At 41.4% G+C, this 8265-nt stretch overlaps 1 pseudogene; it reads right to left on the bottom strand.

The window, feature by feature from the left end:
• Positions 1-3615: 3615 nt before the first annotated feature.
• On the bottom strand, positions 3616-7149 carry LOC107535939 (heterogeneous nuclear ribonucleoprotein A1 pseudogene; annotated as a pseudogene).
• Between the last annotated feature and the right edge of the window lie 1116 nt (positions 7150-8265).

The following is an 8265-nucleotide window of genomic DNA, read 5'->3' as shown; positions in this document are numbered from 1 at the left end:
TTTATCCAAAGGGGATAGGGTTGAATAAGACCTCTTTCCCTGGCCAGGGGTCTACTCCTAGGCCCTACCAGACCCTGCATATTCCTCCCTCCAGCACTTTGTTTATGCTTCCCTCCACCCTCCACCCCTCTACCACCCGCTATCTCAGTTCCCATCAGCCCCCTGAGACCTCTGCCTTTCTCTGAACGCTGTTGGCACTCAGCAAGCACGCACTTGCTGCCAGGTGTCATCACTCCTGCTTGCGCTGCGGGTGTTGTTGGACACTTAGGTAAGTGTTCATGGCTGGGCTCCTTGATTTGACTAAGTTATTCAATACCTTAAACATCTCTGAAGTCTTAGCAATAAGCCCCTACAATACGTTCAGAACTTTGAAAATGATCTCATAGCACCCTATATCTTTTCCTTTATAGCACTAACTTCCATAATTAAACTTTTTTGTACACCTGTTTATCTCAGGTTATCTCTTCCACCAGACTGCAGGGACTGTCTTTGTTTTGATCCCAAATACAGCAGAGTTAGTAGTTACTATTTACTACAGGCTTGGTAGATATACGCTGGCTCAAGTACTGTATGCAAGGAGCTTTGCATACAGTGTTCACATCAACTCTATGAATTAGGTGTTATTTCCATTTTGCAGCCTAGGAAATTTAGTCTTCAGAGAGGTTACCCAAGACAACTCAGGAAATGCACATGGACCCAGGATTGGAACTCTAGTCTCCCGGATCCCAGAGCCTTTGCTCTTTCCCCTGTGCTATCTGCTTCTCGTCCCCTGGCCATGAATACTGTATTTGTTAGGTGAATGAGTGAGTGAATGAACGAATGACACAGAATTTAACAACTTACCATCCACATTCCCAATGAGGGCCATGTCACTTCCAGATTGTGTTTTTCTCCTCTCTTTTTCATAGACTTTTTTTTTTTTTCAGATTCTCGTTCCCAATCCCATCCCCTTCATAGGTCCCCCAAGAATACATATCTTTGTAAAATACATTGTGCTGTTTTGTGTACATATTTTTAATTTAATGATAACATGACTAGAGACCTTGTTCTGTTTCTTGATGTTTCAACCACCACTCTGCATTTTAGATACATGTTGGTGCATCTATATCAAATTCCTTATTTCTAAACGCTGGGGGGTATTCCATTGGTTGTATCTACCAGTGTTGATTTATCTCATACCTTAGTGTTTGACACCTCGGTCGCCTGGGCTCCCACCACACACACAACACCCCAGTGAGTTTCCAGGCCTACTTGAAGTAGGCTTCATTTCTCCATGGACATGTCAGGCAGGCTCCAGCTGGGTCTGAATGTCCTTCTGATATCTTGGACTATGACAGTCAGGATACAAAATGGTCTATTAATCCCTTTGGCTTCATGCTTTTAGAATATAAGTCTCCAAGGATACCTTCACAAAGAATTTTTACTACATGGTTTGATTTTCCCTTTCTTATGCCCATGAGCCTGCTCTCTATATAATTAAGAGTCACTATATCTTAATGGTTAAGTGGGTAGATTCTGGAGACATACAACCTGTGCCCAAATTCCAACTTCACTACTTACCAGCTGTACTGAAAACCTCTTTGCCTCAGTTTTCCAGTCTGTAAAATGGGGATGGCAATAATAATAATATCCACCACACAGGGTTGCTGCATTTAGAACAGGGCTTCACATTTGTAAGCACTTAAAAAATGTTGGCTCTCGTTTAAAATACATATAGGGTCTGAGCCCACAGAAACACATACATAGTTTCTATTAATCCAGAATAGAAAAGTTAAGACATTAAAAAGAAAATAAAGAGAAACAGAAGATGTGTCTGGCTACACCAAAGTAATTCTGTTGTAATCTCTAATGACAAGGTCTTTACAGGGCCATTTTGGTCTTCGCAGACCAAACACTTAAATATAAACAACAGAACCCCAAAGAAATCTGCCCCCTTCTCTCTGTCTGGCTCTGGGAGTTTTACAACTCATGATTTCTGGCTCCAGAAAGATCCCATTCCTCCTAGTTTGTAAAGGTGTCCTTGGCTGTAACCATTGGTTTTCTACCTCTTTGTCACCTCTCAATACTGGAACCCTTGAGAGTTTAAGCTGTATTTGAAAGAGAAAGGATGAGCCCCTGGGAGCTTGAAGCCTGACACTGGCTATAAGGAAGAGCTCCTCCTCTTTCATGTTGTGTGACTCAGTCCTGACAGCCCTGACTTGGGCTGTATTTAGGAAGCAGCTCTGGTGGGGCTCAGACCTGAAATTTATGGCTTGTTTGTCCTGGACCCATGCAATATTTTTTCTCGCCTTGAAGATGAAAGGGTTACTATTCTGCACACTTCCCCACCTCCTGCATTTTGTATCATGTAGGCTTCTGTGGTGTCCCTTTTATTTATCTGGAGAATTAACTCCTAAAGAATCAGCTCATCTCCCTAACCAGCCATAGGCTGAGGGTCTTGAAATAAACCCTAAGTAAATAGTTGGATGACTTTCTGAGAAACGTCCTCACGTTCACTTTGTCATGGTTCTTCCCACCCATATGACTGTTATTTGTACTATAAACTCCATGGAAAGACCTTTCAGTGGACAAAGAGAAGCCAGTCCTTCCACAAAGTTATAAATTCCCAGAGAGAAGGGCTCACCTCTTGTATTTCTTTGATCCCCTACAGCACCTAGCACAGTGTCTTGTACATAGTAGATACTCAAATATTTGTTGATTGATAAGATTCCATGGCTTAGATCGAAGTGAATGGACAACATTTGTCTAAGGAAAAATAAATGGTTTCGTATACAAAACCTCTTAATTCTCCTTATCAGGAGCAGTCAAAATTTTAATTTACACTAAAATATTTAAATGCAAAAATTGTAGTATCTGTAAAATGCTTTCTAAGTTTTGGAATCTGCCTAGTGAGGTGAATGAATTTGTTTATTTGTTTGTTTGTTTTTTCCCTATGTATCAGACACTATTCTGGGCAGTAGAGAAACAGAGATGGAGAAAGTTTGTGCTCTAAATTCACAGAGTGGAGACTGGCAGGTCAGCAAGCCATTAAAAGACTGTGAGGTAAGCACTGTGATGAGGGCCTCCGTGGATTTACAGTAGGGACTGGAGTGGAGGTTCTGAGGCTCAGAAGTTGGTCCAGCATCATGTACTTGGTCTCATGTGCAGTCAAACACCTTGTTGTTGGCCCATGAGCTGGGACTGAGAGCTGGGGTCTAAGGGGACCGACAACAAGCCAGCTGCACACTGTGGGGAAGCCATTGAAAGTTCAGATTGCTATTTGCTCATTTTAAAATTGTAATGGCAACAGTAAAATTACTAATTTACTGACAGAATTAAAGTTGCAGTTTGAACATTGTAAAGCGTGAGCAAATAAGTTATCTGAGAAAGACTAACAGGACCTCCCTCAGAGAATTGTGACAATACATCTATTTCACGCATGGGAAGGTGCTTAAACACCTGAAAAGCTACACAAATGTCTCTACAATTTCAAAATTAATTAACGGCCTATCTTCTCACCTTCTCTTTGGTTAAAGCCAAAAGTCAAAGTTGAAAAGTTGGACATCATGCCTTTCTAAGTGCCTATTTTTGCACAGGAAGGTGTAACTCGGAGCTTGGCCAAATCTCAGGGAGATTTCAATGTGGCTGACTTTGGGTAAATTGACAGCAGCCCTGATTAATATATTTAATCTGCTCGTAATCCACGACGACAAAAATTTGTGAACTCATCTCAATGCCAATCACGTTGGGGGGAATTTCATTTGACACAGCTTGATTATTTGGCATATGCAGTAATCTACAGAAATAAAACAAGACAGCAAAACAGAAAATGGCTTTAGCTTCCAAGCCCAAAGTTACAGCTGTGAGTCAAAGTGACATGCACCCCTTTACTGGATTGCGATTGAAAGAGTCCTTAGGAAAAGTGTCTTTTCCTAACCTGGGTTTTTCCTGTTGTTCAGTTCACCGCCAAAAAGATTCTTTATTCACTTTTCTTCAATATCATGACCGAAGGGATGAACCCCTTAAAAGTAGGTTAGATATTAGCCAGCCAGGAAGAGAGAAAATTAAACACAGGCATGGAAGCCAATGAATTGTTGGTGCTCTCCACCCCAACCAGTTAAAAACAGTAAAAGGATGAAGGGAAATGGGCTTAAATGAAATCCCATGGGCTTGCTAATGTGCCCCCATTTTCTCCATTTCCTAATCCTCTTATAGATTCCATTGAGATGGGATTTGCTTTTAGACTGATGATGTGACTGAAAAATCAGCATAATTACAACATAATTTGTTAAAAGGAAGTTTCTCATCTTATCTGTTTGGTTTTCTTTCCAGTATTGAGTGGTGGATGACCTGGCTGCAACCACTTCCATCTGCGACCTTCCCCATCTCAGAGGTAAAGAGAACCTTCACAATAACCTTAAATGAGGAAACCAGGACCCAAAAGAAAGAAGATGATTTTCCAAGCAACTCAGTGGTAAAGCCAAGAATGAGGCTCTTGGTTTTTTGGTGGGTTTTGTTTTTTTAATAAGTTCCTTTAGTAACATTAATTACTGTTTATGTAAAGCTAGAAAAATGAGATCTTGAAAAACCTAAGTTGAAATATATCACAGGCAATTTTTCAACAGTTACATGAATCAGGTAATAAATAGCTCCCTTTGATCAAGAATGGGGTTCTTGACCAAAGAATTTTTTGGGTAAAGAGAGCACAGGCTTCCTCCACCACCTCTCTTTTGGCCTCAGCATGGATCTTCTGGGATGCTCCAGGCCAGGATTTTTCTTGTTCTTTCTTTGGTCCTCCAAAAATGTTCCAGAATTTCTGGCATCAATCATCTTTATATTATCAACAACTATCACTTGCTGATTATCATAAATGACCTTTGTAGGGGCCTGAAAGAGGAGTGAAATAAAGTTCCTGCTTTTACAGAGCTTCAGTCTGGATAAAATGATCTGAGATTAGGGGAAACATTTATAATAATAATAATAAAAATAAAATTTTATTTAGCCAAGTGTTAAGTGCTTTATATTTGTCCTTTCTAGTACTCATATTAAACACCACATCCATTTTACAGATGAGGAAACTGAGACTTGCTCAAAGGTCACAGAGCTTGAGTGATGACATGTGTATCTCACTCCAAAGCTCATGTACTGTTTCCCATGGGAGAATGGGTGTGGGAGAGTGGGAATGCCTGAGAAAAAAGGGTATAATAAGGGTTTTCCTCAAAGAGAAAAGTGTGTTTTATAGTTATTATAGCAATGATGGAGTCTCATACTCTAGAAAAGCTCCTTTTCACAATACCCTTTCAAGTTAATTGGGTATTTTAATGTTTGTATTAATGTTCCCTTTGTATGTACATATTCATCATAGATTTTTTAATCTTTTCTTATTCTTAATTAATTTATTGAATACTTATAACATTTCTGAGTACCAAACACACTTCTAACCATTTAACCCTCACAATAACCCAAAGAGGGAGGTACTATTATTACTATTTCACAGATGAAGAAACTGAGACACAGAGAGGTTAGACAACTTGCCCAAAGTTACACAGTAACTAAGCCATGATCCCAGATTCAAACCCAGTCAGTCAGGCTCTGAGTCCAGACTTTAACCACTAAACGATGTCGCCTCATACACATAGTACAGCTGCCTGGGAGATGTTAGATGCTAACTCACACCTGTGGGAAATCAAGTTGCTTTGCTTTGCAGAGTTGTGTCAAGTTGTGAGACTGCTTATAAAAGCGGCACACAAGGACTGTTTCCTAACTGATCTCACTCCTACTGCCTCCTCCGTGGCCCCTTCCTTATAGACTTGGGATGTCCAGTTGGTGTGTCTTTTTTTTAAGCCACATTTATTCAGCGTCATGATCAGACTATTACATTTAGCAATCAATTCAACAGCATGGGTGCCAAAAAAAATCTACATTAAAAACCCTTTGTTGGAATGTTTTACACTTTCCACAGAACAGAAAATATGATTATTTAAAGTTTTCTCCCCATTCACACAGTATTGTCTTAAAATATCTTCTTTGCAGCAGCTGGGCCCTGCCACCACTGTGCTTGGCTGAGTTCACAAATATGTTGTAACCTGTAGCTTCCCTGTCATTTCTCTGGTTCTCCTCTCCTGCTAAGCCTTGTTTCCTGGCACTAATTAAAACCTTCTCCCTGGCTCAGCGGTTGAGCATTGACCTAGGATCCAGGAGATCGCAGTTCGATTCCCAGTCAGGGCACATGCCCAGGTTTCAGGCTCAATCCCCAGTTGGGGGCGTGCAGGAGGCAGCCGATCAATGACAACTTTCTCATCATTGGTGTTTCTATCTCTCTCTCTCCCTCTCCCTTCCTCTCTCTGAAATCAAAGATATATTAAAAAACAAAAAACAAACCTTCTGCCACTGCCATAGCTACTGCTGCTGCTGGACCCACCATAGCCACCTTGGTTTCGTGGTTTGGCAAAGTATTGGCCTCCACCACCACAGGGTCCAGAGCTTCTGCCTCCAGTTTCCTCTTTTTATAGGTTCAAATTTTGAAGGTTGATTGTTATAATTGCCAAAATCACTGTAGCTCCCACCACCTCTAAAATTGCTTCCATTATAGCCATCCCCTGCCACCATATCCACCACCAACAAAGCCACCTCGACCACTGATGTTCCCTCCACAAGCTAAGTTGTTATTCCCACCAAAACCATCTCCACAACCACCACCTAAGTTTCCAGGACCACTCGGACGTCTTTGGCTGGATGAAGTGCTAGCCATCTCTTGCTTAGGGCTTTCCTTACTTCACAGTTGTGGCCATTCACAGTGTGATGTTTCTGAATGACAATCTTATCTACAGAGTCATGGTCATCAAAGGTTACAAAAGCAAAGCCTCTCTCTCTTCTTGCCACTGCCTCAATTAGTCATGATTTCGATCACTTCAGTTTTCCCATACTGTTCAAAATAGTCTCTTAGGTGGTGTTCTCCAGAGTCTTCTTTAACACCACCGATGAAAATCTTTTTCACAGTGAAGTAAGCACCAGGTCTTTGAGAATGTTCTCTTGAGACAGCCCTTTCTGGTTCCACAGCTCTTCCATCCACCTCATGTGCCTCTGCATTCGTGGCTGAATCCCCCTCCGCCACAGTGAAATCATGACAACCCCAAAGGCTCTGGAGCACTTGGTGTTTGGATCTCTCATCACCACCCCGCCTGTGAGTGTTCCCGTTGCTCACATCTCGCATCGGTTGTTTCAAAGCTCAAACCTCCAATAAAGAGCTTCCGCAGCTATTCGGGCTCTGACTTAGACCTGATGACTGCTGGAGGGGAGACTTCAACGATTTGTACTCAAGGCATCTACCAGCAGAAAGGTTGTCCAGTTGGTTCTTAATAAAGAGAAGCTGAACTGAGTGAGTTAAAATGTTTGTCAAGGTCAATGTTGAAGGAGGCGTCCTTCAGTGTTTCCTTTTGCTTGTTTTTTCTGGAAGTAAACAGCCATTTGGATCACAAAAAGCAGCTGGGAGTGTGGACCAAGGACAGGGTACACAGAAAAACTCAGCATTGTTGAGAAGGTTTGGGTTGAAAGTGTTTTAGTTTGTTTGTTTTGGTCTTTGTTTCTGTTTCTCTTTTTTTGGAGGAAAATTACAAAATAGCTTAATGTATGGTCAAACGGAACAACTTTTTCATTGTTCCCTTGTTATGCTCCAAATTTCCCAGTTGACTTCTGGTAACTTCTAAAGATTTGAAAACATTTCATCGTGATGGAAGAGGATTTTCTTATCGATATTCTTAATCATCATGACTAATTTATTTTTACACCTTCAGAAAATGGCTTCACAGTACCGACCGGCTTTACTCACAATTGGTTGACTGAGCAACTTCGTAATGATCAGAATACCTGTGAAACGTAGAAGCCACAACTCAATACAGCATTTTATTCACATTCTAACTTGAACAAGAGAGGCAGTGGGGCCTCAGGAATGGCTGGCTTTCTTTCTAACTAAGCCACAGGCTCGGCAGTATGTCAGGGATAATAATTCTTACCTACTCCCCACTTTATTCCCGGGATGCGGGAAATGACTAAGACATCAGACAGTAAACTGTAATACCCGGGAAGTTAAACAGTGACTTGTGTGTGGAGACTCTCATGAAAAATGGACGGGAGCACCTGAGAGAATTCACTACAGCAAGGCCCACCTGTTTCTCATGAGCAACATGTGCAATGAAGAGAGACGCTGGGATTTGGCTTTAAGTTGATGCCTGAATACTTTGAGCCCAGGCAGCCGGCGGAAGAAGCTCAGATAATGGTGCGCAATTT

This window comes from Miniopterus natalensis, chromosome 7 (assembly GCF_054644295.1).
Source record: "Miniopterus natalensis isolate mMinNat1 chromosome 7, mMinNat1.hap1, whole genome shotgun sequence".
In the NCBI taxonomy this organism is placed as follows: Eukaryota; Metazoa; Chordata; class Mammalia; order Chiroptera; family Miniopteridae; genus Miniopterus; species Miniopterus natalensis.
The sequence above is the reverse complement of the archived record's forward strand: the minus strand, read 5'-3'. Positions and strand labels throughout refer to the sequence as shown.